This window comes from Helicoverpa zea, chromosome 2 (genome assembly GCF_022581195.2).
Source record: "Helicoverpa zea isolate HzStark_Cry1AcR chromosome 2, ilHelZeax1.1, whole genome shotgun sequence".
NCBI classification, from domain to species: domain Eukaryota; kingdom Metazoa; phylum Arthropoda; class Insecta; order Lepidoptera; family Noctuidae; genus Helicoverpa; species Helicoverpa zea.
Window position 1 is genome coordinate 14,142,562 of NC_061453.1, and position 27,529 is coordinate 14,170,090.

General features: G+C 35.8%; 1 long non-coding RNA gene across 2 annotated transcripts; it reads right to left on the reverse strand.

Annotated features, from left to right (window-relative positions):
* Positions 1-3,382: 3,382 nt before the first annotated feature.
* Positions 3,383-4,990, reverse strand: LOC124643202. 2 transcript variants are annotated; one of them, XR_006985890.1, is made up of 3 exons: positions 4,042-4,893; positions 3,751-3,964; positions 3,383-3,633 (listed from the first exon to the last, which is right to left on the reverse strand). It is a non-coding gene; the product is annotated as an uncharacterized LOC124643202 (long non-coding RNA). The 2 variants fall into 2 exon arrangements; XR_006985889.1 differs by having other exon boundaries at positions 3,751-4,990.
* Between the last annotated feature and the right edge of the window lie 22,539 nt (positions 4,991-27,529).

Consider the following 27,529-nt stretch of genomic DNA (forward strand, 5'->3'; position numbering starts at 1 on the left):
GAATAGCAACAAGAGGGCAACAGGGACATAAGCGGCTGAAGTGTGAGGATACCTCGGCGGATTTAAAACGCAGATTACGCGCTCTCTGTCACTTACCACGAGGCACCTATCCTCCGAGCAGGGCTACTAACCCTGCTCTACCGACTCCACTCTGGACGGTCAAGCCAAGCCAGAGTCGTGAGACCTACCCCCGTCATGGTTCACTCCGACCGGCCGGAGATGGGGGACAGTATACTCTCCTTGGAGAACTCAGTATATATGCCCCGCGGGGTCGCTACACCCCGTCATCAGCCTCAGATGTCCTGCGGTGCTTATATCTCATTATTATTGTCGTTATTATCTCAAGAGAGAAAAGTTGCATTGGCACTATTGGCAGGTACTTGCCAGACCTGGAATCAAAGATGCACGCTCACACTTGAGAGATTGGTTCTCTACCCAATAAACCACTACGACTTCCACTAAGTCATCACGACTTTGTCATCTCAGTAACATTTAATGTTTTTTTTTTACGTACAATATTATATACGTGTAATATTTTTGCCACACACAACTTAAATGTGGACTAATTCGAATCACTACTTTTATCCCTATGGTCACGTCTATTGCGTTTCAGTTCTCAGCGTTTTGTTTAGTCTGCTGTGCTTTTGCCGTTGAAGTACAAAAATAAATATATGGAACGTTTCTAATGGCTATGCGTATTCCGTTGTTTTCAAGTCAACGGGCCCTTAAAATTCAATATCAGATGATTCAGACCTTTTATTTTGCTGACCCCGTAGTCGCTGGCATAAGGGACAGGATCCGCGTACGAAGTCGCGGGCAGAAGCTAGTCCTTAATAAGGGAGTCAAATAATGCGTTAAATTATAATTTAAAGCATTATTTGAAACCAATTGATTTAAGATTTCTCACTACTCACAGTACCTATATAAAGGAGTGCATCCGCGAGTATCATGACGTCGTTAGCAATATTCAGTAAACTTGCGGATCTGTATCGCAGAAGTGAGTAAACTGTAAGGATGTCGAAGTTAAACGTACTTGTAGTTCTAGTGGCCGTCCTGGGGAGCGTCATGTGCCAGATTATTGATACCGGTGATGACCCACTTATCTACGGGCGTATTTCTCAGTACCCATTACTCATTACACCCCAACTGCGAGGAGGAGCTTTTAGCGGCGACTACTGCGTACCACCCAAGGTGCGAGTTGAGAATCAATGCGTAGAACTGCTAACACGAGGAGCTTTCGACGGCAGCTACTGCGTACCACCTATGGTGCGAGTTGGCAGTATGTGTGCGTATGTAATTAGACTGTAACGACGATAGCTCAGCAGGTGGAGTAAATAATACTAGTGGACTGTATAACATGTAAATACGTATAATGACTTTAAATATAACAATATAGTACAATTAAGCAAATAAGAATTAAAGTAGTAAGAACGCGTGGGCGCGGCCGGTGCGCATAAGCAAGATTTGACCTCTGGTCTCGGCGCATACGCGGCGAGCCGTTGCACCACGACGTCACAGTCGCCCCCACTTGTCGTGGACGCGGTTGAAGCGAGTGGGACGACTCAACATAGACCCAAAACTGATGGGCGTATTATTTAGTATTTAATGACCAATTATAAAAACTTACAAAAATAATTGACTTTTTTTCCCTAGTTAGTCTACTGCCTTAACCAAATATATGTACAGACTAGTCCATAAACGAAGACGTTACCCTGTGATTGTCAGAAGCCAGTAAGTCTGACACCAGTCTTACCGTATGGTTTTGTGTGTCCCGGGTATCTGGGTTGAGAAGGTCAGATAGGCAGTCACAGCCGATGTTCAATGACAGCCAGGACCTACAGTTTAACGTGCCCTCTGAAACACAGTCATTAATGTCCAAGGTATACTTAGAAAGTAATCTTAAAAAACCGGCCAAGTACGAGTCGGACTCGCTCACGAGGAGTTCCGTACCATTATTTATAAAATTTGCGAAAAAATCACGTTTGTTGTATGGGCCCCCAAAATATTTATTTTTTCTAGTTTTCACTATTTGTTGTTATAGTGGCACCAGAAATACATCACCCGTGAAAATTTCAACTCTCTAACTATTACGGTTCATGAGATACAGCCTGGTGACAGACGGACCTACGGACGGACGAACGGACGGACAGAGGAGCGAAAACAATAGGGTCCCGTTTTACCCTCTGGGTACGGAACACTAAAAAGCAGAAAATAAAACCGTAATTCCTAAACACCTGGGTCTTTAACTGTTGCGTCCTACCTGTCATGACCTACAGATATAAACGTAGACTGTAGGGCTTCTCCATAAGGTCAAAGTCACTCAACGTACTGTATATCGAAAGAGTTGAGAGGTACGAGGTAGAGGTTGGATGCAAGCTGCCCAAAATATAAATAGTTTATATTTCAGAAAAAAGAAAGTCTTGCTTGCTAAACATGTTAAAAAAAACAGTCCATTATTTGACAACACAAAGGAGAATGCCCGTTTTGTTAGGAGATTTGGGCCCCCAGAAAAAAATTGCGTGCCATGGTGGTTTTAACTTTATTTTGAAGAACGACAATTACCTTTTCAGACCCTGAAAACAATTTATAATTTTTTACCCTGGTTTCCGAGAATTATTGATTTTTTTCTGATGAAGAATTGAGGTTATTAGACAATATTTTTTCAAAAACAATTTGCGTTAAAACAATAAAATATTTTTAGTATTAATATTGATTCCCAAATGAAATAAAAACATCAGATATCATCTTTTCTTGCTAAATAATATGTTAAACTGTTTATCTTGCAGTCAGCGGAAGTAGGTTTTGCTGGCACCAGTAGAAATAAATATACTTAGGGCTAAATTGGTTGGAGGAGCATGTGGCTACGTTACAACAACCACAAGGAGATATCTTAAGTTAAGCTACTTGGTCAGATTGCACTTGGGTGACCATCCATTACAAACTTCAGCTGGGTGGCTGCTAGTACTTACATTTAAACTGCTGATTCTGGGTGCATTATTTATACTTGTTATGAGTAGCTAGAATCCAGCAAGTGTGACAACCACTTACCAGGAGGTAACATGTTATAACCCAGTGTATCGGGTATGGAGGTCAGATGGGCAATCACTCTTTGAGCAATACTGTATTCAGCTGCATCGGTTAGACTAAAAGCCGACCCCAAGATTGTTGGCAAACTGGTAGGTACCTAGTATATACGAGTATGTATGACATATATGACAGCATCTCCTGCAAGCGACATAGTAAAATCACTGCCCTGCTACTTAGTAAGATCGCTGTGCCATCTATGATTAGTTGTAGTTTATTTTAGAAAGGGCTTAATTATAAAGGAGTTTAAAATATAGTAAATGCTATACAGATGTTTAATAAGAAAAAACACAACCAATTAAAATAATAGACATTTATTCTTCAAGGAATATGTTGTCTAGAAATTGTGCTGGAGCGCTTATATCATTAAAGCGGTGGCAGTGGTGGTGGTACAGGAATCATCATATCTGTAATTATGTTTCCATCCATGATACCAGTCTCCGGTGCAGACTCCACAGTGTGTTGGCTACTGCCAGCAACGGGTTGCCTCCGGACTTGTCTTGATGCAGCCGCCCAACAAGGAACACAAACTCGTTCCAAATGCAACACCTAATAACAAAAATATTATATTTAGATACTTGATATTCATTAATATTTAATTAGTTCAACACACACATACATATGCATTCATACATTAAGTTTAAATAAATAAGAATAAACACTTACGTGATGTACTGGTGTCCATCTTAGTATAACATTCCTTTGAGGAACTATCTTGACTGACTCTATGAGTTCTGCGACTTGCTGTTGACAAGCCACATGCGTAGCATATGTTTAGGTGTCCACGAGCAGGGGATACAAGTGACAGATTTGAGTTAGATGCTGTCTGGTTTTGTAATAATACAAAACATTTCACACACAGGATATCATCAGAAGATATCTGGAAAAAATGACAAAATAAAATGTAAGGTAGTTTAGAGACGTGTGAAATCCACAAACATAATAAAACAAACTTACCAATGTAGGTGTTTAGAAGGATAAGCATTGGTTCATCTATTTCTTCAATTTAACGTCTACGAAGATTAGGCCCTATACGTAAAGAGAAATTAACACACTGGCGAGACAAAGAGTAATTTACTCGACTTCTACCAGGTGCAGACATTTTTCCGGAGTAAAACAACAATATCACTAAAAACAAGAGTCCAATGCTCACGAGTCAATGTGCTCACTTATCATTAAGAAAAGAGTCCAATATCTAAAAAAAAACCACTGGAGGCACGAAAACGATTAGCTCGACAGTTTTTACGCAAATTGTAACTATCAGAAGCAAATACGGAGGAATAAATTCAACTCTACGCATAACAACCGGCACGAAAACAATTTGAATGACGTATTGATTTGACAGATAGACTCGCGTTCCGAGTAGATGTTACCATGTTAAATATTTTGTTAATCGATTTTCTAAATCGATTTGTTATAAATAATATCATTTACTAATTATTGTGTTATTGTTGTATTCCATGTATGGTGTTAGGTGTAACCGTTTTATAGATATAGTTCAGTGGTGACTTTTGTTAGTGTTGATATTTTATTGTTTGTGCAACAGTTATAAACAGTTTTTCTTTCTTCTTTTCTTGTTTACTATTTACGAGTGCATACTTAATATATATACTTGTACATTTTGATATAAGAGAAAAATGCTATATATTATATCGATATTTTCAATCGATCACCTCGTTCATTTAAATGAGATAGTCTGTCGTCTACCTGGCAACATTCACGTTAAGTTTTAATGGCGGAACTAGCTTAGATTCAATAAAATAAATATTAATTATGTTTTTCAATGCTAGGGTACAAGAAATTCTGAAAAAAAAATAGTTAGTTTTATAAAATTAGGACTTGATTTTTAATAATAAAATATTCTTGACACTCTATCACAAATAAGGGGCCCAACGGGTGGCAATGTCCTTTAATTGGTCATTACACTTTTATCCACATTTACGCTTAATTGACAAGTCGCACTTTGCCTTTTGCCATCAAACTTGTTTTTTGCGAGATGTACAAAAATAAGTTATATTCCGAAAATCGATCTCAGTGGCGTGCACTTGGAGAGGCCTATGTCCAGCAGTGGACTGCTATAGGCTGATGATGATGATGATGATGAAGTTATATTCCGCAAACGAGCATTCCTAACTTGAACTATGAGCTTCTCTTTACATAAGCAGCTTCAATCCGGTCAGTAACTTAGGACCAATCCAATGATTTCAATTGTGATATTGCCAGAACACTTCATTCTCCTCTGGTCCGTCCAGGAAACGATTTATAACTAAAAGTTGTTATTTTGTTCACTACAAAGCAGACGCTTATAGTTACAACCAAAAACGACGCAATTTCAGACAGATACTCAAACTTTACTCGGACCTTGGGTGCGAGTGCGGGGCTGCTATGCAGACCATGTCCCACCTCATCGCATGTCCACTGTGCTCTGAAACTTACTCGCGGCAGGACCTCATGAGTGCATCCGGTTGTGCTCTCGCTGTGGCGGCATATTGGGCTGACAAAGTGTAGTCTCACTATAAGACATGTCATCGGCACGAAAGAAGAAGAAGAAGAAGAATTAACAAATATTGCCTATCGTATTCAAGCACTCAAGTAAAAGCGGGCTAACCATATTATCTGCAGATGGACGTACAGTCGATAGAGGAGACAAGTTTTAGAGTGGAGACCACGTTTTGGCAAACAAAGTAAGATGTCCTGATGCGCGGCAGACCGATGATTTTAAAAAGGTGGGGTATGCTGAGGAAGGATGCGGTCTATCCAAGATACATTGGGGAGGCGAGGGATTACGATGATGATAAAAAAGTCGCGAAGGACCCGAGGGTTTCAACCCCAAACGGTTCGAAAATATAGTTTCCGACAAGGCCACTATATTTTAACGTACATATAAAGACAAATATCTTTACACAGTTGCTGCCTCATATTTGAACCATTTATTCTAGATTTCTTTCCAATATTCTCGATGTTAGGAGTAGGGAGGTCGAAGGTCGCGGACGTATGCATGCTGACCAAAATAGAGATAGTTTGTATTTATGGAAAATGAAAGTCTTAGTTGCTAAACATGTTAAAAAAAACAGTCCGTCATTTGGCAACACACATTTATTTCGTAATTATAATTTAATAACAACCAGCATTTGGGTTTTAATGGCTGTTATTAATCCTTTTCAACGCATATATTGCCAACTCGCACCTTGGGTGGTACGCAGTAGTCGCCGTCAAAAGCTCCTCGTGTTAGCAGTACAGTTTTAAGGAGTAATTGAGACCGATAACCATTAAGGTAGTCTGGTTGGTCATTGTTATCAATATACTGGCACATGACGCTCCCCAGGACGGCCACTAGAACAACAAGTACGATTAACTTCGACATTCTTACAGTTTACTCACTTCTGCGATACAGATCCGCAAGTTTACTGAATATTGCTGACGATGTTATGATACTCGGGTATGTACTCCTTTATATACTTTGTGTAGTGAAAAGTCTTAAATCAATTGGTTTCAAATAATGCGTTAAATTATTTGATTCCATCATTAAGGATATTTGTCACTAATTAATTTAAAAAAATGTATGTGGTTAATATGATATAGAGAATGAAACTAGATGTTATATACAGCATGCCCCATGAATGAAGAAGCGCCTGGACAGGACCATTTTTGAAAATATTTTAATTAGAAAAATATGATTTTGCACGAATCACACATATTTTTTTGCTAGGTCGTTTATGTGAGCCAAGAATTAATCAATTTAGTTATAAATAATCGTTTGGAATTTTGTGGTCAGAATCTGAGAGGGCAATTATTCGGACATGATTATTTTTTCTTCTTTTCAAAAACTGTATCAAAATAAGTAATTTATTTTCGACCCGGGCTCACTAGTCGCTCTTTGCGACCACTGCACATGAAGCAGTCATCTATAAAATTGTAGGAAAGTCAAAACTGTACATTTAATATTTTTTTGAAAGAATATTTGGGGCGTAATCTACAATCGATCCCGAGGCCGAATCAATTTAGAATTTTTGTGTGTTTGTTTGTTACGGATAAACTCAAAAAGTACTGAATAAGCTTCGTTCAAATTCTGCATGAATTTTACCTGGAGGTTGGTTCAACGCATAGGCATAGTACATTATTATCACGCAATCATATGGTTGGTAGCAGATGTTTTATTCATTTTGTGATTAAGACTAGATGATTGAGACTCCGCCACTATGGGATACGATTGCCATTATGGGTATTAAGATAGTTTTGGACCCAAACACTGAAATGCATCAAATAAAATAAAACTTTTTACGAATAAATAAAAACAGATTGTTGACTATTTTGACACCGACTTCTAGAGCCATGTTAAGAGTTTATTTTTAAACGACTTCCCAAAAAGGAGGAGGTTCTCAATTCGGCCGGTATGTTTTTTTTTTTTCTATGTATGTACATCGTTTACTCCGAGGTTTATAGACCGATTTACGTGATTCTTTTTTTGTTCGACGCGGAATGGCTGCCAGTTGGTCCCATAGTCATCAGGTCAGGATCTGATGGTGGAAACCCTGAGAAATCGAGGGCAACCTTCGAAAGTTGTAGGGATACATAGGGTAAAAATTTGACACTCAGGTGTATGCCTGAAAGCACTATTCAGCAGTGAAGGTTTGGAGCTGACCTGATGATGGAGACCAGAGAGGGTTGAGGGAACTCGACAACTGAATATGTAAACTACCTCGTGTTTGGGCTTATATTATTCGTTTTGACGAGACCTTTGCAACAGTGAAGGTTTGGAGCTGACCTGATGAAGGAGACGAGAGAACGTCGAGGGAACTCGACAACTGAATATGTAAAATACTTCGTATTTGAGCTTATATTCTTTGTATTGATGAGAATTTTGTCTTTTACGATGGTTTGTCAGGTCAGAACATTTTATTATGGTGGTATGTCATTGTCAAAGATAATCTCACGCACACGCGGACGACGTCGCGGGCATCAGCTAGTACGTAATAGGATAATAAAACAAAATAATATAATACTATATTTTTATTTATTCTTCAATATATTTTTGGAGGGACTGCTTACTTTTTGCCTTATAGGAGTGCCTTTCCACTCGAATAAATTAAACCAAGAAGTTGTCTCCTCGTCCTCTCGTCTGGAAATCCAGCTTCACTTGATGATGCTAAGCCGTAGATTTTGAATATATCTTCCATTCTTCTTGGGGTTACATCTTTGACACCGCCAATGACACTCCCGAAGATGTCCACTAGAATTACAAGTTACTATTATCTTAGACATTCTTACGGTCTTACCTTGCGATACAGTTGTCGAGTTTACTTTACATTTATAAAGGAATGAATTTTAAGCAGTGCACAAAAAAAACTGGTGGTCCAGAATCATTAACAGAACATATCTGCATCATCAGTAAAAAAAAAATTTTCATTCTCTTGTCCGCCCTAAAATCAGCAAAATATGGATACCGACTATTCTTACGCGCTTGGAGCAATGCTCGCGTCTGTAAACCGATTTCGCGTTACCGCCTGGCCTACTATAACCGTACGATCCGTTGCAAAATAAACATCTTTCGTTATCAATAACTATTCTTTTTTGTACTAAAACACGACAAAATAAAAATAAACCTATCTATAAAACTTATTTAACTATAAGTTGACAAAGTTTGCGCACTGGATAAAATTCATTCCTGTATATCGACAAGCAAATTAAGGACAGAAATCAATTTGTTTCGAATTATACAATTTTCTTTTTTATTGGGGTATTATACGTGAGTACATTATAAAGAAAACTGATCAAATCAAATCAATCCAATCAAATCATTTATTTCATTTAGGCCTTTACAAGCACTTATGAACGTCAAAAATTATAAATAAGGTTGATTCTAGTTGCCCATTCCAAAAGTAGCTTCCTATGGAGAAGAACGGGCAAGAAACTCCATGGTTAATCTTTTTAAAACATAATTGGTATGTAGTGCTTACAATATTTTAAGGGTTGACTCTGAGAAAGTTATACAATGCAAGTTGGACTAGGAATTAATTGACTAATTTTAATTATATGACAGAATTATTATACAAACTAATTTTAAGAAGTTAATGAATTTAACAAACCAAGTTATATAAAGCAAAAAAAAAAAAACGAAAAAAATTAAAAGATCGTTATTCTAATTATGTACCAGCTTCTCCCGCAGGTTTATTCGCTTTTCGAGGGAACTACATACATACAATTACTTACTAAGCACCCGAATATAAAGCCTATTGTATTAATTCAGGATGTTAGTTTAAGCAAGCCAAATTCTGTTAATATTGGTCCAGCCGTTTACGCGTGTATTGTCTGTGCTAGTATCGTATAGCTGTTTGAACAATAAATAAACTTCCACACGTGCTTAGTAGAAATACTCTGATTAGCTTATTTAAGGCCTTTCTTCCTCGATGAGTATTTTTCTTATTATTTCGTATATGACCTAACCAAAGAATACTGTCAAAAAGATGATTTTCTTCCAATTAAAAAAATAAATTTCACTTAAGCAGTGAGTGTGAATCCTGACTGTTTATAGGATTGCGTAAACATTTAGTACATTTGAGTGAGCACGGCACTACCACTTAAGCAATATTACCTTCAATCCTAGAGCACATAAACAACCGGAGACGCCAATACCGTGCCTGACCCTCTGTCAAGGAAGAGGGCGGCTCATCACACTGTTAGAAAAGTATATTTACGGAGTTTCTTGCCGGTTCTTCTCCATGAGACACACTCTTTGGACTAGTCCTAACTAGCTTGACGTTTCGAAAGAGCTCTTACAGGCTTATTTGTATGTCCAGCTTATGCTTGTATTTGTCAACTTTATCGTGTGGGTGTGTCACACACTAGCGAATTTTCCGCTAGTAGTAAAACTGAACGTACACGGGCGACACATTCGGAGCTTGAAAAAATTGTCATTTTTTTACGTCATTTTTGTGTTAGCAGTTGTCAATTGTTTATTGGCTGTGCGGTTTGTTGGCGGTATCTTCTTATGATCTGAGCGATAAATCCGCCGCTGTTAAAATACTGTTACAATATAATCGAGTATAGAAGAGTGAGTTATCACTATATGTTGCGTTGCTTCCGTACGTAAATTGGCCGATATTTCGTAAAAAAAAACATTTTATTACCAAATTGGGTTGGTCAAAATATAAAAACGTCATCACCTTTTTGTGCTCATTTCGGGTCCCGTTGTTTAACTACTCTTAGCGTTCAGTGTATAATCTAACGCGTTATTGCGATACTCCGGCTTCGTAGGTGCATTAGTTTACCGGCTGCCGTACTAATTACTCCTTTGGATAACGATATTAAGGCCAATATAAGGTCTATACCTATGTACCAACATAATTGGGTGCGGTTCAGGAATTTATTATGGCTGGCTATTTCTTCCGGTTTTGCATACGTAATTTCTCCGAAGAAATTATACTTTTCTCATTTTTGGTTTTAGAAGTGCTGTGGTTAATTCTGAAGAGTTTTAGCACGTATCGATAAACTATATTATTAACTGTTAAACTTTCAACTATGTATATAGAAAAGTAAAACCTCTCTTAAGCCTCTCTTACCTCAAACCTCGGCATTTTCATTGAAAACAATGAAATTCAAAAGCCTCGAGAACCGTAATCATCTAAAACCAAAACACAAATTAGTTCTGAATTTCCGATCAGAAATGATTTCCGCTAACTCCGACCAAACAAAGAAACTGTTTGGCCTTATACTTCATGTACAGTAACTTATTAACTTACTAATATTTACGAAATTGTGTTTATTTGCTTTACTTTCAATCTGAAATTAACCGATCGATGGAAAAGGCAAGGAGAAAACTGGAACTCTATAGATAGTTTAAGCGTATTTTTATACGGATACGTGATGGGTCAAAGTCATCATCTTACTTGCTTTTCTCACTCAGACGAGGAATGAGCGTTAATCACATCGCTTGCTGCACGTTACATTTTTGCCTTACCAGGCATCGAACCCGCATCCTCATACTTGAGAGGCTGTGGTTTAGAGTACCCGCACACTACAGAATAAAAAGTTTGCCAACAGTTGATCCGATGTATGGTTAAATTTGTTTCAAAGAAAATCTCGATTCTATTCAAGTTTTTCATTTGTATTCATCTTTGTACTACCACTCTTTTTGTCTAATTTATGAGGCCAAACACACTATCAGTCGACTAAAAGTAGGTATGTAATGTGCCTCGACTAATCACTTAGAATATTTTTTTAAATTCCTTAACATTCAAGTGGAGTCGACCAAAGAAGCTAGTTTCAAATAAACCTTGGCCAACATCGGTATTCCTAACGCCAAGAAAATTATATATATAGAAAAATCGAAGGGCAGGAACAAGACTATTCCATTTGGAACAGAGTTGTAAGTCGTTCTTCATTACTGCAGGCCTTGGCCGCAAATCTTTGGAAATTTAAACCGACTTATTAGAAGGAGGATTATTGACTACAGCCCTCAATTGAAGAGAGCTTAGGAGTTCTTGGCCATCCAATTGAGATGTTTCCGTTGTACTTTCATTAGGAAAATTAAAAAGAAAATTGATTATAGGTACTTTGTTTTCAGTGTGAATGTTTGTTTTATTTGTTTCACTTTTAGGGTACAACGGCTGGATAGATTGAGGTAAAAAACTATACTATAGTTGCTTGGGAGTTTAATTCGTCATTCTTTTGGGTTTTATATAGTAAGTCGAATATTTACATAAGCAACCCGAATTCTTATGTAAAATAGACTACACATAAAAAATTACGACAAGATAATCTCTCCAAAAATACCACACGAAGTTATAAGTTATGACAACACAAACAAACAAACCGTTAACTTTCTCAGTATAAACACAGACTTTCGACAAACTAGCCACAAGAGGAGATTGTACAACTACCCACAAGCCGCTCCGGGTTATTTCAAAGATTAAACTCTGTATTGACTTTTCTGCTTGATACGACTCCAAAATTTGATTCATAGTAAATCGGTAAATAACAAAGGTCAATTTTGGGATTATCCTCTTAGTCGGAGAGCTTGTGATCATCGAACCTTCGTCACTATGCTAATTTTGAACTTCATTCAAACTTCGTAGAAGTGATCAGTACTTCTACGATCATTCATTTTCACTTTTTGATTGAAACACATCTTAACAAACCTTAACCAACTGTTTTATTTTCTGATAAATATTTACAAAAATAGTCCTTTTACTACATGGTATTATAATATATGTACATAATTGTTTTTAACAATAATCGATTTCGTTCGGGTAAAAAGATCTGTGCCACTCTCCCAACGTAAAACCAATGATGTGTAATACCACCAATCAAACTTTGCGGTAGTCAATCGTTTATACACACTGCATACTTTAAGCTTTTTTCGGACTTCGTATGGCGAAGGTCTGTCAGCCACGGGCTCTCGGTCTATCTGCGAAATTGCGTGGAAGTAACGTTGGAGCAAATTGGGTAGGGACCAACTATTATAGCTGATCTGTCGTCCTTGTGATCAATTTCTAGAACGTCGATTAGGACGCCTTGGACGCTCTATGCCTCCTAATATTATGTGGGATAAATCAGAAATCATTTTGGGATTTTATTTTACGTGAAAAATTACTGTGGAAGACGAACTTTTAGTATATTTCATGCTGTTTTGCTTTTTAAATTATCGAAGAAAATATTTGTGTGAGAATAAAAATGTTTTCTTATATAAAATACGTGACGCTTGTGACACTTCAATTTTCCATAAAAAAGTTTATTACGGAAGACATTAAACTCTTTTTTTTAATCCTGAAGATGCTCCGTTTTGCTTCCATCTTAAATGACGCGGCATAAAGTCCGTGCATAAAATTAATTAACACTATAAAACTTTGCTAATATTATTTAACTTTTTATATTCCCCTAGCATTTTTCTTCGCTCAATATTATTATAGGCCATATAAAATGATTAGTTTAGCAAATAAACCAACAGAAGTAATTTCAGCGCTGTTAGAAGAATCAAGAATCTAGAATAATGCTTGCTCGACACGCACTTGGCCAATTTTTCGCTATGTGCTACTTATAAAACCAATTTTGTTGTATTCAAGTATTATTTACTGTTATAAAGGTACAGATTATGGTAGTGAATAAATTTTAATGTCTTACGTAAGAAAAGCTTTTCCATTTTATATGATTTGCTAAAATGATCCACGTGATTTCATAAACGGACCTCACGTGAATTAAATAATAAAGCCAAATTTTTACCCTTGTACACTAAAATACCAAAATGAAAATAAAATATCACCGTATGAAAACATTGGTATCTACTTTGTATTTTTTTCTTCGAGACAGAACGCAATCGCATCACACCACCAACATTTAAACCAAATCCCTTAAGAATAGCACTAGATTACGTCGAACACAAAAGTCAGTTCTCATGACCTTCCCATCTGTCAGTCGTACTTCATGGAAACAAAAACCCTGGCAGGTCATTAGGAAGTTTTTCCTACCGTTTGCCACGACAATGACGAATTAGCCAGTTTCTACCAAACCATTCTTTTAAATACTTTTTATTGGTCTCATGTTGTGCAAATTATTACGTGGTATGATTGTGTTTTGGTATCGATAAGTTTGAATGACGAATGGATTGTTTTGAATTTGGAATGAAGATGAATAATTTAGGGCATTGATGCGGTGAGCAGAAATGAAGAGGATATTTAATTTTAATATACTACAGGTTGTTAAATAGATAATTTTCTGTTTAACTTTTTTGTTGTAAGACCAATTGATTTTAAGGTTTAATAAGTATTATTTTTCTGTCTTCGTTTTGAGTACTTTTTCCTTCGTGTACAGTTTTTCTGTGAACGTTGAAATTATTGTAGACGACGGCAAATATTTTCTCTAAAGTAAGCCAGCCATACATCACATTTATTGTGTACAAGCATTTGCGAAAAAATCAAACTAACTTAACATATTTTAACAAGAGAGGCTCACACAAATTCCCCAGCAATGTACTAAGTACATCAAAGTACATGTTTCATACGGTAATAAGTGCCAGCATTAACTACTAATTGCGTAGCGCCCATTTATCAAAGACATATACATTAAACGAGGTATACTCTAGCTCGACGTGAAATACATTCAATCGGAGTTTCTGAAGTCCTTCATGAAATGTTGATATTAAAATTGGTCTACAAGAAATTGGTTGACAGTAAGAAGCATTTCAGACTATCGTTTTTTTCAAGTTCAAGGTCGAAACATTTGACTCTGTATTTGTTTCTATGAACCCCATACATAAGTACGATTGCAAATTCTAGAACGATCGTTCAAACCGATAGCGGTGAAAGTATATGTGAATGTATGTAGACAAAACTGAAAACTGTAGATATTTGTAATTGAACTGGGTAGTTAAAACTAAAGCTGTATGCAATATATCTCGAACTACTCTAAAATAATTCTCCATACTTTATATACGCGTCCGGAATTTAATTTCCATAGTGTCACTGTGAAAACATCGTATCATTTTCAGGAGTTTCCCATATTTCATTTCGTTGAGTAAACAGTAGACCCCCAGGTAACAGGGTGAAGGCTTAGTGGCTTTACGAAGAAGCTGCGAGTACTCAAATTGTAATTACTGACACCACTAGCGAACACTTCATTAGTTCATATAGAATTTTGTAGTTGAGAAAAACTGCTGACTTTTGTATTTCAATTGTTTTTTTACTAAATGTTACAACATAATTGAGTAAGTGTATGAGATTTTTTATTGCTATTGCTCTGTTTGTTAAACTACTAAGTTAGATACATATAAGAGCTAAAATTACTAGGGCAGTTTAGATGTAATTTAGTCAGGAGAAAAAGACGGTAAAAGACGACAGTAAAAGTAGCGAAAACAGTAAACATAGTATGTTTTGTGTAGAAATAAATGGATATAGTTCCCTCAGAACGCAGGTGAAGCAACTCAGTAGGTTGTACATATTATTTAAATATAAAGAAGAGAGAAGGAAGAGGTTTTTTTATATCAAAAAGTCAGATATCATTATAAAATACGAGCCAGTGTAACAAACCACGCCATTATACTGAATTTCGATACAACACACTGAAAATCGCTGAAGTGCTCGTTAAACGTATATTTTTATATGAGAACTCGGAACGATTTTGTTGCAATCAGCAAAATAAGTGAATGGTTCTTGAAAATAACGGCGCAAGGGAAACGTGATTTTTTGAACACTTTAGCATAATTTATTGACATAAATATTTATGCGAAAGCAGGGCGCAGTGAGATGGGGAGTATTAAGATATAGATAAATCTTTTATTGTTTCCTATGCACACCAACATTATTATATTTTTATATCATGTAATATTTAAATTACCACCATTTCTTTATTAAAAGGTTCTTTATTTTAAATGCCAAAAAAAATTAAAACATTTTCTCAAAGATATCCATTTTCCACTTCCTTAAGAAGACCAAAACAAACCTATAAATACATTACCTCCGCAAATATCCGCAACAATTTAATATTGTTTTATTCAAAGTCGCCTAACAACATAGAAAGCTTATAATGGACCTGTCAACTTCAATTCTCTAACAATTGCTTTAGAGGCGGGAAACGTTTTACCCTAAGAAACGGGCTTGACGGCATTGGTAATAGTGGACGTTATAGGAAAGTATTTCTCCCTTTTAGCTAATGATGCAATTTTTATGACAGGTCACGAAAAGGTCAAGGTCAAAAAGGCCATTTATTGGGAATTGTTTAGAAACAAACTGAGCTTTACTATTTATTGTTAGGTAATTTTTTTATTGCGAGTATTTATAAAATTGTGTATTTGGCTTAATCTACGAAAAGATATGTGGCCTTACTACAAAAACTTAAACATCTGTTTTACACTTGTCTAAAAAATTGTGGCTGCAAAATGAACCATATGTCAACGTCATAATCTGACATTTTTTTAGACAAGTCTTAAACTGACGTTTAACAGTTTTTGTGGTAAGACGGATGTAGTTTATCTTCTGTAAGTAATTTTATTGTGCTTCAAATTATTATTATGATGATGCTAATCAATATGAGTTCTTTTATTCATAATGTACGTATCAGGTCTTATTTGAATAAAAAGAAAAGTACTTAACCTTGCAAGGATAACTAAGGATATACTTGGTCGTAAACATAGTAACTGTAGTTTCCAATAAAATTTTACCTAGTGACAATCCAACAAAGAAAATATCCCACATTCAAGTCTAAGTCTAGCACGAAACTAGGAGCCTAAGTGAGATAATACGACCAGTATTTTAAAAATACATAAAACCTTTTCTTATCCAGCGTTCGTAATAAATCTTCAGAATTCAGAGGCACAAAGAAATATTGATGAAACGATATGCGAGGTCCTACAGACGGAGCTGAAAGCCTAAAAACTAAACGTTAAATTACGTACCTTCACTCGTTTCAAGGTCGGATTATATGACCTTGACCTCTGGCCACAAGATTACTGTTTTTGTACGACAGTTAATAATGTAACTGAGACTGCACGTGCTGTCGTTTTTCTGCTTACGACTTTAAAAACACTAACTGGAAAACTACAGAAAAATACTTTAAATAACTTACACTGTATTGTTATAAGCTTCATTGCCTGCCTCGTTGTTCTAGTGGTCGCAAGCGCGGCTGCTGTGCTCGAGGTCTCGGGTTCGATTTACGGGGCGGGCCTAAATCGCTTTGTGGGCTTTCTTAAACTTTCACAAAGCCTGCCTGTAGTCTGCCTGTAGCCTGCTTGTGCCTGTAGTCTGCCTGTGCCTGTAGTCTGCCTGTAGCCTGTAGTCTGGAAGTTGGTGATTGATTCACCCGTGCATCGGAGAGCACGTAAATGTCGGTCCTGCGCCTGATCTCTTTCCGGTCGTGTCGGATTGCCGTCCCATCGGATTATGAGAGTGAAGGAATAAGGGTGCACCTGTGTCTGCGCAAATGCTCGTGCACTATAATATGTCCTGCGCAGCTGGCTGATCTCCTTAAATGAGAACAGCCGCCGTGGCCGAAATCGGCCGTGGACGCCCTTAATTATTATAAGCTTCATTACCAAGTTACTTATGACATCTAAAAGGTTCTATAGAATGCCTAACGTTAGGTAAATCAATTAAACTATAACGACAGAGATATGGAGATATCCAAGGTGACATTAAAATGAATACCAACACTACATTTTAATCGGCGGATATTCCCTTCAAAAATAAGAGTTTTAACCTTCTATACTTGTCTTTATGTTACCATTATAAATATTATATTAGGTTAATAATCTGATGCGAAGGGGGAGCGCGTGACTGCGCATTTTTTAGCTAATATTAGCCCGTGATGTGTACAGAGACATTTTTTGTTTTGTTTACTATTTTTCGAGAGGAGGCTTCGCTGCAGTGACTTGGTTTGTGGTAACAAAAATATTATTTGGAGTTAGGAAGTATAGAATTTATAAAATTATACTTGGTAGTTAAATCGTATCGGTTTTTCAGTTTTTGTTCACTTTACATGTACATGAATCTATTAGGTACTTTAAAAAATCGAAAATGGAAGAGATAGCTTCTTAACATACTATTCTTATTATACGGATATGTACTTATGTATGGTATGTTTGTTTTTCTGTCTCGCTAAAACTGCTGAATAAATTTTGATGACTTTTTCGGAACGCGACTGAAACCGCGAGTAGTAATTAGAATCATTTTATACGCTGCGTATTGGTACCTATGACCGTTATTATGTAAGTATATAAATTCCAACAAAATCAAAATCACTTTAGGTGTGAAATAACGAAAATATACTGGAAGCTAAATCTTTAACCTTAGCACCGTGGCAGAAGCCACTCTAGAATCAAAATTTAGATATTTATCGAAGCGAAGGCGTAACGATTCATGCAGAAAATTACTAGTCTCAACACTAACTTAAAGGTTTAAGTTATACGCCACGACGCGACGGTGACTTGTAACTTAAATCTATGCAACTTGTCGACACCTTGAGTGTAAGCTTCGGTAACTTAGGCATTTTAGTACATGCTTCAAGTAATTTTATTTAAAAGGCGTATTATTTTTACGTGGGACTAAATTATCTTTGCATATTTGGGGTTAGTTTATGTAGACATTTTAGTTGATCTAGGAGTATTAGAAAGAAGTTTGAAGAAGTCTGTAATGTTTGAGATACAAAAATATTTTATCAAAATATTGCTGCAAGTAATTAACTAGATTTTGTTACAGATTGTCGGAAAATCGAAAACGTGCTCGTTCCTGTTATATCTTTGAAGATGGTGTCGATAATTCGGATCTTCATAATGCTCACTGTTCCATTGGGTTTTGTATATATGTAATAATATTTACAATTATAATTTTAATGTACAATGAAAATAAATTATATAATAATTCGAACGAATCATTTTCGTATAAGTAGGAAAAAAAAAATATTATTTTATTTCTACAATGCAATGAAAACATGTCCTGAATCAAATCATTTAAACGACGTAGAAAAGTACCAATCACGGAGACCTTCATACCTTACATTATAGTTAACTACACTAGACGCTTACTTATTCCAATCAAAACAAAAAATAAACACTAACACAAGAAATCGGATTGCATAAGCAAAGAAACCTGTTCTCAGCAAACACGAAATCCCGAGCAAACACTTCTTGGTTAGCTGTTATTAGGCCTTTAGTATTCTAGACTGACTCTCAGACTTGCTCTAACAACCAGTATTTAGTTAGTTAATATTAACAACTGCTTTGCTTTTGGGAGATCCGAGAAATCTTAAGAAAATACTGCGAATTACGCTTTGTACTCTAGAGGATGCTGTTATTACTGATAATCTGTGAGATTAGTGTCTTAGTGGGTTTTAAGTGATTATGTGGTTATTTTTAGGTCATAAGGCCTATTTTTGATGTTTAAAGAAAACAATAATGGCCTTACTACAAAAGCTTTAAACCCTGTTTTACACTTGTCTAATAAAATTTTGGCTGCAAAATGAACCATATGTCAATGTCATAATTTGACATTTTTTTAGACAAGGCATAAACTGACGTTTAAAAGTTTTTGTGGTAAGACGGTAAATCTTGAGCAACCGACCAAAATTTGTCACACGGTTTTAAATATCGTCTAGCAAAAATTTCCGTGCGAACATTTCTATAACTTCTTACTTTTTGTAACTGTAAGTCGCTACAGAATAAACTAGAAAAAGAACATACAATATTCAAACTTACGTGCGTTACTCGCCTGTTTGAAGATTGGTAATTTTCAAAATTTCCAACTTTCATGAATTAAATAATTAATTGTTCCTTTGCGAAAGGTCAAAGGGATTGGAAGAGTGTTAACCCTCAAAAAGAGTAGTCCTCACAGATTTGTGTGTGAATGGCTTTAATTTTAGTATTCGTACTTGTGTTGAAGAGACCTGAAGTCCAACTGTAGTGGTTATTCATAAATGGAGTGCGCTGATGGTTTTATATTTAATTGCTTTTTTAAAAAATATTGAAAAATGTGATCGAATTAGTTTCATCGGAACAAATAATTTATCTGTACTATCGAAATATTTACGCCACTAACTTTATTTAAGAAATCCAAAAAGAACATCAGTAAAACTTGCAAAATGCAATGGTATTGTATTACATCTTTGGCAAATTGCCATCTAACCATCTTCAATAAATGAGCTACTTAACACAAAAAGTGATTTCAAATCGGAACATTAATTCCTGAGATTAGCGCGTTCAGCCGAACCAATCATGTCATGTCTCGAATAGTGGCTTAAGTTAGATGTTTTCACCTGCTTTGACTTAGTGAAGCCAAACAAAATAAATTATCTCCCAAATTATCAAACTTTAACAGAATGTACTGGTGTATTAAACAATAAAAAAGTTCCGTCGAAACAGTACACTATAAAATTCACATTTTAGTCGAGTTTCAATGAGATTTTGATCCGAGGGGATTTGCAGTTTTAGCTGAGGTTAAAACTTTATTACCTGCTATCAAGATTGGCTTTGTGTGTTCCAAGGAATAATAGATTGGCGAACAACACAATACATGCGAAATACTGCCCCGTTGGTCTAGTAGTAGTCACATGACGCGACTGCTGTGCAGGGGGTCTTGGTCTTGATTCCCGGGTTGGGCCGTCATCGCTTTGTGGGTTTTATGTGATACAAAATAGCCTGCAGTCTGCAAGTTGGTGATTGACACACCCTTGCATCAGAGAGCACTTTAACGTCAGTCCTGCGCCTCATTCCACATAATGGTAAATAAGATGAATTTAATCACCTGTTCCTTTTCTGATACATCTTGAAAGTTTTCGCCATCATGAATTAGAACCAAGAAACGACCATGATATTTCGACCCTCATCTAGACACGGAAAATTGCATCAATGGGAAGTGGACGAAGCCATGAACAGAATCTTTATTTCATCAAAATGTAGATGAAGTTTGGAAAGTTTTTGACGGTACGAGCCATTATAGTCTCGTATTGGCAAGATTTTACCTACATTTCGTTACCCGCCATAAGCTTATACCTTGTACTGCTACTTCCAAAGCCTCGAGGCTGCAGGATATGCAGCCGCGGCAGTGTATCGTCTCTATTCAAATGATTGTGGCTATATTGTAATGTTAGCAAGCGCTTGGGGAATCTAACCGGCTATGGTTACGTCTTATTGGCTGAGAGAATTGATAATGTTGCAGTTTGTCTTAGATACTGAGTAAACGGTATATTATTCGTAGGTAAACGGTGTATTGTAAGCACAAGACCACTATTCGAATTGTAGTCTCTTGGTTAATGTTGTCAAATTTTAATTCAATTGAACAGTGACATTGTTAATGCTTGTAGCAAAGTTCAATTGATACTGTAATAACAGTCTATTGTAATGAATGATTACAGACGTATTACAGTGTCTACTATAATTACTTATAATGAGCAAAAAAATCTAGTTCATATTTTAGTCATTGGAATAGTTATTAACATGGGTTGAAAAGTTACTTAAATCACAAGTTCCTCGGGGTTGCGGAGGCAATACATATATCCAAAATATTTTAAAAGCTTTAAAAGGCTTTAAAATAGGTCTACAATCATTTATAACCACTCGTATCCTCCAAAGAAGAACAATAACCATATTGTGGATTAAATCACTAAAAGCATTTTTGTTGTACCGAAGTGAAAAATACATAAATGAAAAACAGCGAAAATTCATGCAAAGGGGGAGAAAATCTTCACACTAGCTGAATAGCATATTTTTTGTGCATACGAGTATGCTACCCTTTCCTTGTACTGACTCAGCTTAATTACCTTACAACTATTTAGTGGCAACACACACATACACATACACACACACACACACACACACTTGATTGACCACTAGCCGATTTCCCGCGGTATCACCCGCGTGTCCCGTGGGAACTATTGCCTATACCGGGATAAAATATAAGCCTATGTTACTCGGAAAGAGTGTAACTTTCTAACAGTGAAAGAATTTTTCAGTGCAGTAGTTTTGGAGACATTTGGGTACAAAAATAAAATCCTCTTTACAGTAATATTAATAAGTACTAGCATATATGAGAGATTAGATGAAGATTATTTCAGTCACTTTTAATGTTGTGTCGCTGGCACTCTGCAAAAAATGGAGCCGAAAGTGTTTAAAGATTTTTTTACTATAATGCATCTTCGGAAATAAGTATTTTCGTCACAAGGATGCTTGATTACAGCAAAAACTAGGTATAACAACAACACTACAAAGTTGCGACACTACCGTTTTACGAATGAAATAACTTCCCAAGGAATCAATCTATTTATTGGTGATGGCATGAAGATCCATTTAGTACTTAAAAGTAAAAAGGAAGATATATTTTCGAGCGGCATTTAAATATATTTATTTTCATAATACGTAGGATACACTGTAGAATTTCTTTTGCCATATTTTGTCAAGATGTTTTAGCTTTGTTATAGAATGCACCACATGTGTTGAGACACTAGGAATATGGACAAAACACACTAACAGCCAGCAGTTACAATAGTAACGTATTTGCAAAATAAATCATAAGTCAAGTAGTGCATGAAAGCTGCGCTAAAGGACATAGACCAAGTTGCAATATAGAGGAGCCATGTTCATTTACATAAAAGCTTACCCTAATTCAAATAGAGAGAAATGATTAGGATGCCTAAATAATAGCTAATTGTTAAAGAAAATTACATTTACGACAGTAGTTATATAAAGATAACCTTATTATGAGCACATGCTTTTTCGTACTTAAACAAGAACTGTTTAATACGAAACTATGTTGTTTTCTACATTATTCTTTGCTACTCTCTCGCGACAACAAATTGAGATAAAATTAGGAATGATAATTATTATTTATTATCTTTTTCCAGATGCAGGATAAAGTTTTCTCTCTCCAAGAAGCATCGAAACAGTAAGATTCCTGAAACAATTTTTAAATCATTAAAGCCTTTTTTAATTAAATACTCGTATCAAAAGAGTAACCTCTCTGTTTAGCCTAGTCTATGTCAACCGACGGGCGGCAAGCTGGGAATTGGGTCAAGCGTTCCAGAAATTAACAATTTACTTACGCCCCTCACTGCGTAGCCAACATAACGTTTAACAAATGTCTTAGTTCAGTTAATGTGGCGGAGATAGAGGATACCATCTTATCTTTTAACCTTTCGACTACATACTAAAGACTAAAAAGTCTGCCGACAGCTGGCCTGATGGTTGGAGAAAAATATTTCTTTAAGAACATCAATCAATGTTTTAGTCAGTCTGCTTCTGGAAAAATGGCAAATATATAGTAAAAAATAATAGTTTGCAGTGTGCATTGTGAGTATTACATTGGGACACAGTGGTTGCAAATGTACCTACCTATAGTTGACTATTTGAACTGAGAATTATAAAGGAAAGAGGTTGGTTAAGTTGGTGAGTCTCGGTTGTCATTTGAATATCTATGGCAGTCATTAAGGGTGGTTTAGAAGACAGTTTTACCGAAGGTATCGGGTTACCCAGGTAACTAGGTGGAGAGGTACTTAGTTGAAAACAAGAGATGGAAGAGATGGAATTAAACGTAGGAATATGTCAAGTTTTGAACTATCGTGTTTTGTAACACTATTTATAATTGAGATATTCTTCATTTGTTAATCTGTTAAAAATAAGCTGTTTGTATTCTGTTTTGCTATTCCTTAGGTAACAGAAAACAAACGTAAAATAAAATATTCGTTTCCTTTCAAGTTTCTCTCAGTGCTTGAGGCAAACAACGTAAAAGTTCCAAAACTGAAATTAGTACTGACAAGCACAATAGTTTTACGGTCTAAGTACTAAGAATACTTCTGGTTATTCTAGTTAATTGTTCAGGGTACAGTCGTTAACATAATTGTTAACAATTTTGTGGAATGTTTTTAATTACGGACAGTTTAGTGATGTCTAATAGACAAGTTAGATAGTTTTAAGTGTAACCATTAAGTTTGGGTTTCTGAGGTCAGAGAAATGTTTTTGTGTTGAGAGAAACGTCAGCTTATACATATGTATAGGCTAAATAGATAAATAAGAACTACATTGTATTAGTTTAAAAAAAAACGTTATTATTATGAAAAAGCGCAAATTCCAAAACGCAAAAATATTATCTTTCGTGTGGCAAGAAATAAAAATACTTATACAATACCTGCCGTTTTAAAAGTACAGTATCCCAATAAACTGAAACGTACCTATTACACGTAATAACCTTGTAAGTACCTAATAACATAAGACATTAAAACAAACAGTTTGTCGACGATAGTACAAACATCTCTATACTAACCCTCCCGAACAACCTCTTAGATATCAAACAACTGATAAAATCCACATTACGCAGTCAGCATACAAATAAGCCTAAATACCCACCAATATGAATAATATTTAATCGCCGATCCCCAATCTATATTTAACTTTAAGATAATAAGATTATCATAAATTCATCTTGCGTTCCAAGATCTCAAAAGGACGGTAACAATGGAATTAAATTCTCTTCGCTAGATAATTAATTTCTCATATCTACCATGTATAAAATATTCTACCGAGTCGGTTTTATGAATAAAAAATGCTCACTAAGTCCTTTCTATTTTAACGTGCTTGTTGATTTTTCTTGGAAAATATTTGAGAATTTCTTTACTTAGGTTATGTGGTATACGGCTTTAAGATTGTATTATAATATCAAAGTGAAATGCTTTACTTAGGTAGGTAAGTGGGCTATGGGATAAAAACGTTTATTACATTCTTAGCTTACGCGCAGGGAGTAGACTAAACAGTCGGCCGACTGTTGGCCCGGTGGTTTTATTTTTTTCTTTTTTTAAATCGTAAATTTAATTAAAGTTTTTAGTCGGTCTGCTACCGGAAAAACTGTTCGTTCATACGAGTCCACTTAAATTAATCTTCATACTGATTCACGACCTTAAACCAGCTATCAGCCGACTAAAAGTTTCTAGTGTGTTTAAGCCATTGTCGATGGATATTATAGTGAAGATAAGATAATATAAATTTATCTATGTGGTTTGAGGTGATCTCACATCATCAGCCTACCCTTTTTTCAATACGCTTCTATTCAAACAGTAGGCAACTAAGTACGGTGTTTTACATGGAGTAACTGCCTATTTTACCAGTTCAACCCAATTATTCGGGCAACCCATGAAACCTTGGTAAGACGAGTTGACAGACTTTGTGGCTTCTGAATGTTGAATCTTACATGAAAAATCTGAAAAAATAATTGTTATTTTCTGTGAAATCATATTTTATACAATATTTGCTACATGGCTATTAAACTAGAAAATTTTAAAACATTTAACAAAGCCCGAGTACTTTATTTATTAGCTTTCGTGGTTCCCAATTAAAGTACACGTTGTTTTAGTTAGAATAGAATTAATTAGTTGGTCAGATTATAATTAATTGAATAACATTATAAATTAATTAATTCGAGTTCGTTGCACAGACGACCACAAGAGTTTAATTTAAAATTACAAACGCATTTTAAATTCATGTGGTCAATATGTATTCTTTTTGAATACATTCATAAATGTGTAGAAGATAATATCAAGGTATTTAAAAAATAGGTATGTTGACTTTAACCATACTTATGTTCCATTTTTACCCCCAACATGAAAAAGTTATTAGTTTGACCACTAGATGTGTCTGTCTGTCTATGGCACCGTATCTCTTTAACATATGGACAGATTTTTTTAGGCAAAAGCTGGTTTAAAAAGCGATGTTTAGGAGTAAATAATCAAAGTCCCATCAATTTTATACTCCCTAGATTCTAAGATTGACGATATGAATATTTATTAAAAGTTTTGGAAATGGTAGAACTGATTCTAATATATATTTTTTTTAATTCTTAGATAAGGTGATTTATCGTCAATATGAATATAAATATCTTATTTTTATTCATTTCTGAACGTAAACTGTGATGGAGGACGCTCAGTTGGTATTCCTCGTTTCTCCAATAGTTCAAATTCTAGGAAATAGCTGGCGTACTCAGGATATTACAATTTTATTTTATTTAAAAAGGTGGTCTTAGATTTTTTTATCCAACGCGTAAATAAATATTTTAGAATAACGACTATTTTGTCACTTCTTACTGTATTTTTTAAGGAATTACTTTTCATTGAATAATGTATCAAACTAACTCGTAGAAAGTGCAGACAAATACATATTTTTCACAGCACACATGTTTATCCTTTTACTCAAAGAAAGATAGCCGGAAAAAATTCAGAAAAGGCTATCACGGTCCGATTCTTTGCTCACTCACAACTAACATTCCTCGAATACACGTGAAATTCAGTCTTAACACAAGGAGTATAAAGTCTTGAACAAATGCATAAGTAACGTGGTCTGACCATGTAACTGTGTACTCATAAAAATAGCGTTCCGTTTACGAGCGACCGATGATAACCGAAGACGCCCGAATGTATCCGAGCTACTATAGAGTCAACAGCCTCCGATTTTCGCTGACTTTGGGTACGAAGCGAAAACTTTTTCAGTAAGGCAATTTGGAGTGGAACCAAATTTACATATGTGATTAGATAGTAAAAGGAAATTTGTCTTCAGTTCGGTCTGCGAACTTGGGATTTGGGTAATATGGATTGAATCTTTGAACAGCGACAATAGTTTGTGGGCTTTGTGACGCCTATTCAGGTTATTTTAGATAATCTATTTAGGTTGATGTTCTATAGTAACTGTTTTCATGCGTATAAAGTTCTGTGGTTTGGCTTATGACAAATATTGCCTTTAGCTGTGCGCTGAGAACGGTTTTTCTGGGCGACAACCCCGAACCGTTTCGCTGGCGAAATTTCGTCTCATTTTCGTCGCGTTTTAATTTACCTCAGAGCGAATACATTGGCGTCGTGTGTTCGCATAAAATTACACAAGGCCATTATAAAGCAATACGTATTCACAATAAGCCAACATACCCATAAATCCGTAACACAATAACAGAATTAACTGCGATTTATCGCAGTACGACGTAGCGGAGGTACCGTTAACGAGGGCCGCGTCACGGCAGCTGAGAAATATTCGTCACAATTCGGCGTACGCTCGCTAACAATCGGCACGCGCCGTTTTCATCCCTTTTCGGCCGAGGCTGCGCGGGCAGGCATGCGCAGTGCCCACTCCCCGTCAAACACCGTCAGTGGAGCGGCGCGCCTTGCCGCACCGCGTTTTAACCGCGCCCTCGGTAGTGCCGATCTAAAAATTAACAATAATATTTTAAATTATAACACGTCCACCTTACCGCGTGAGTGTACTAAAATCGTTGTAAAAAATATAGCTTAATTTAATGCCAAACACTTTTCTGCGCGACCGACTCGTCGCGTAGTGTATACGATAATTCGAATTTGTAGTATAAGTGAGTTACTGTGTATGTAAAAGTGCAATGGAGTATGCCGGTTTTGTGTGTGTGTTTAGACATTTGACGAATGTGTCGTTGATTGTACTGGGATTATCTCGATGGTAAGTAACGACAACGTTTGCTGTGAATCATAAGCTAAAAGAAATATTAAGGCGGTCATTAAGGTAATTGGATCACACATTTCTGTACATTTGATAACAAAAGTTTTTTGTGACTCATGTTTTTTATTCTCTGGATTTATGAAGGTTTGACATAGATATAAACTGGCTGCTCGGTGATAAAGATTCTGCGAAGAATTTTTACGATCCATAAATTTAATCATGCCTACTACGAGGCGTTTTTGTAGATTTTTTCGATCAATTTGACTATTTATGGCGTGTTTCTGTCACTTTTAATGGAGACTTATCAATTAAAGTGATCCTTTAGCATTAAAAAGCACAAAAATGGTGTAATACATTGTACGACGTAAATTATAATATTTAACATAACTGATGAGTTCCATTTTCGCTATTCTACGTCAAAAAAATAATTATACATATGAATCAGAATGAGTGGTACTTTCCGTCGCTCTTATGTAGATTAGTCGCACAAAATAAAAACGCAATTAATTATAATCAACCTACATTATTGTAATG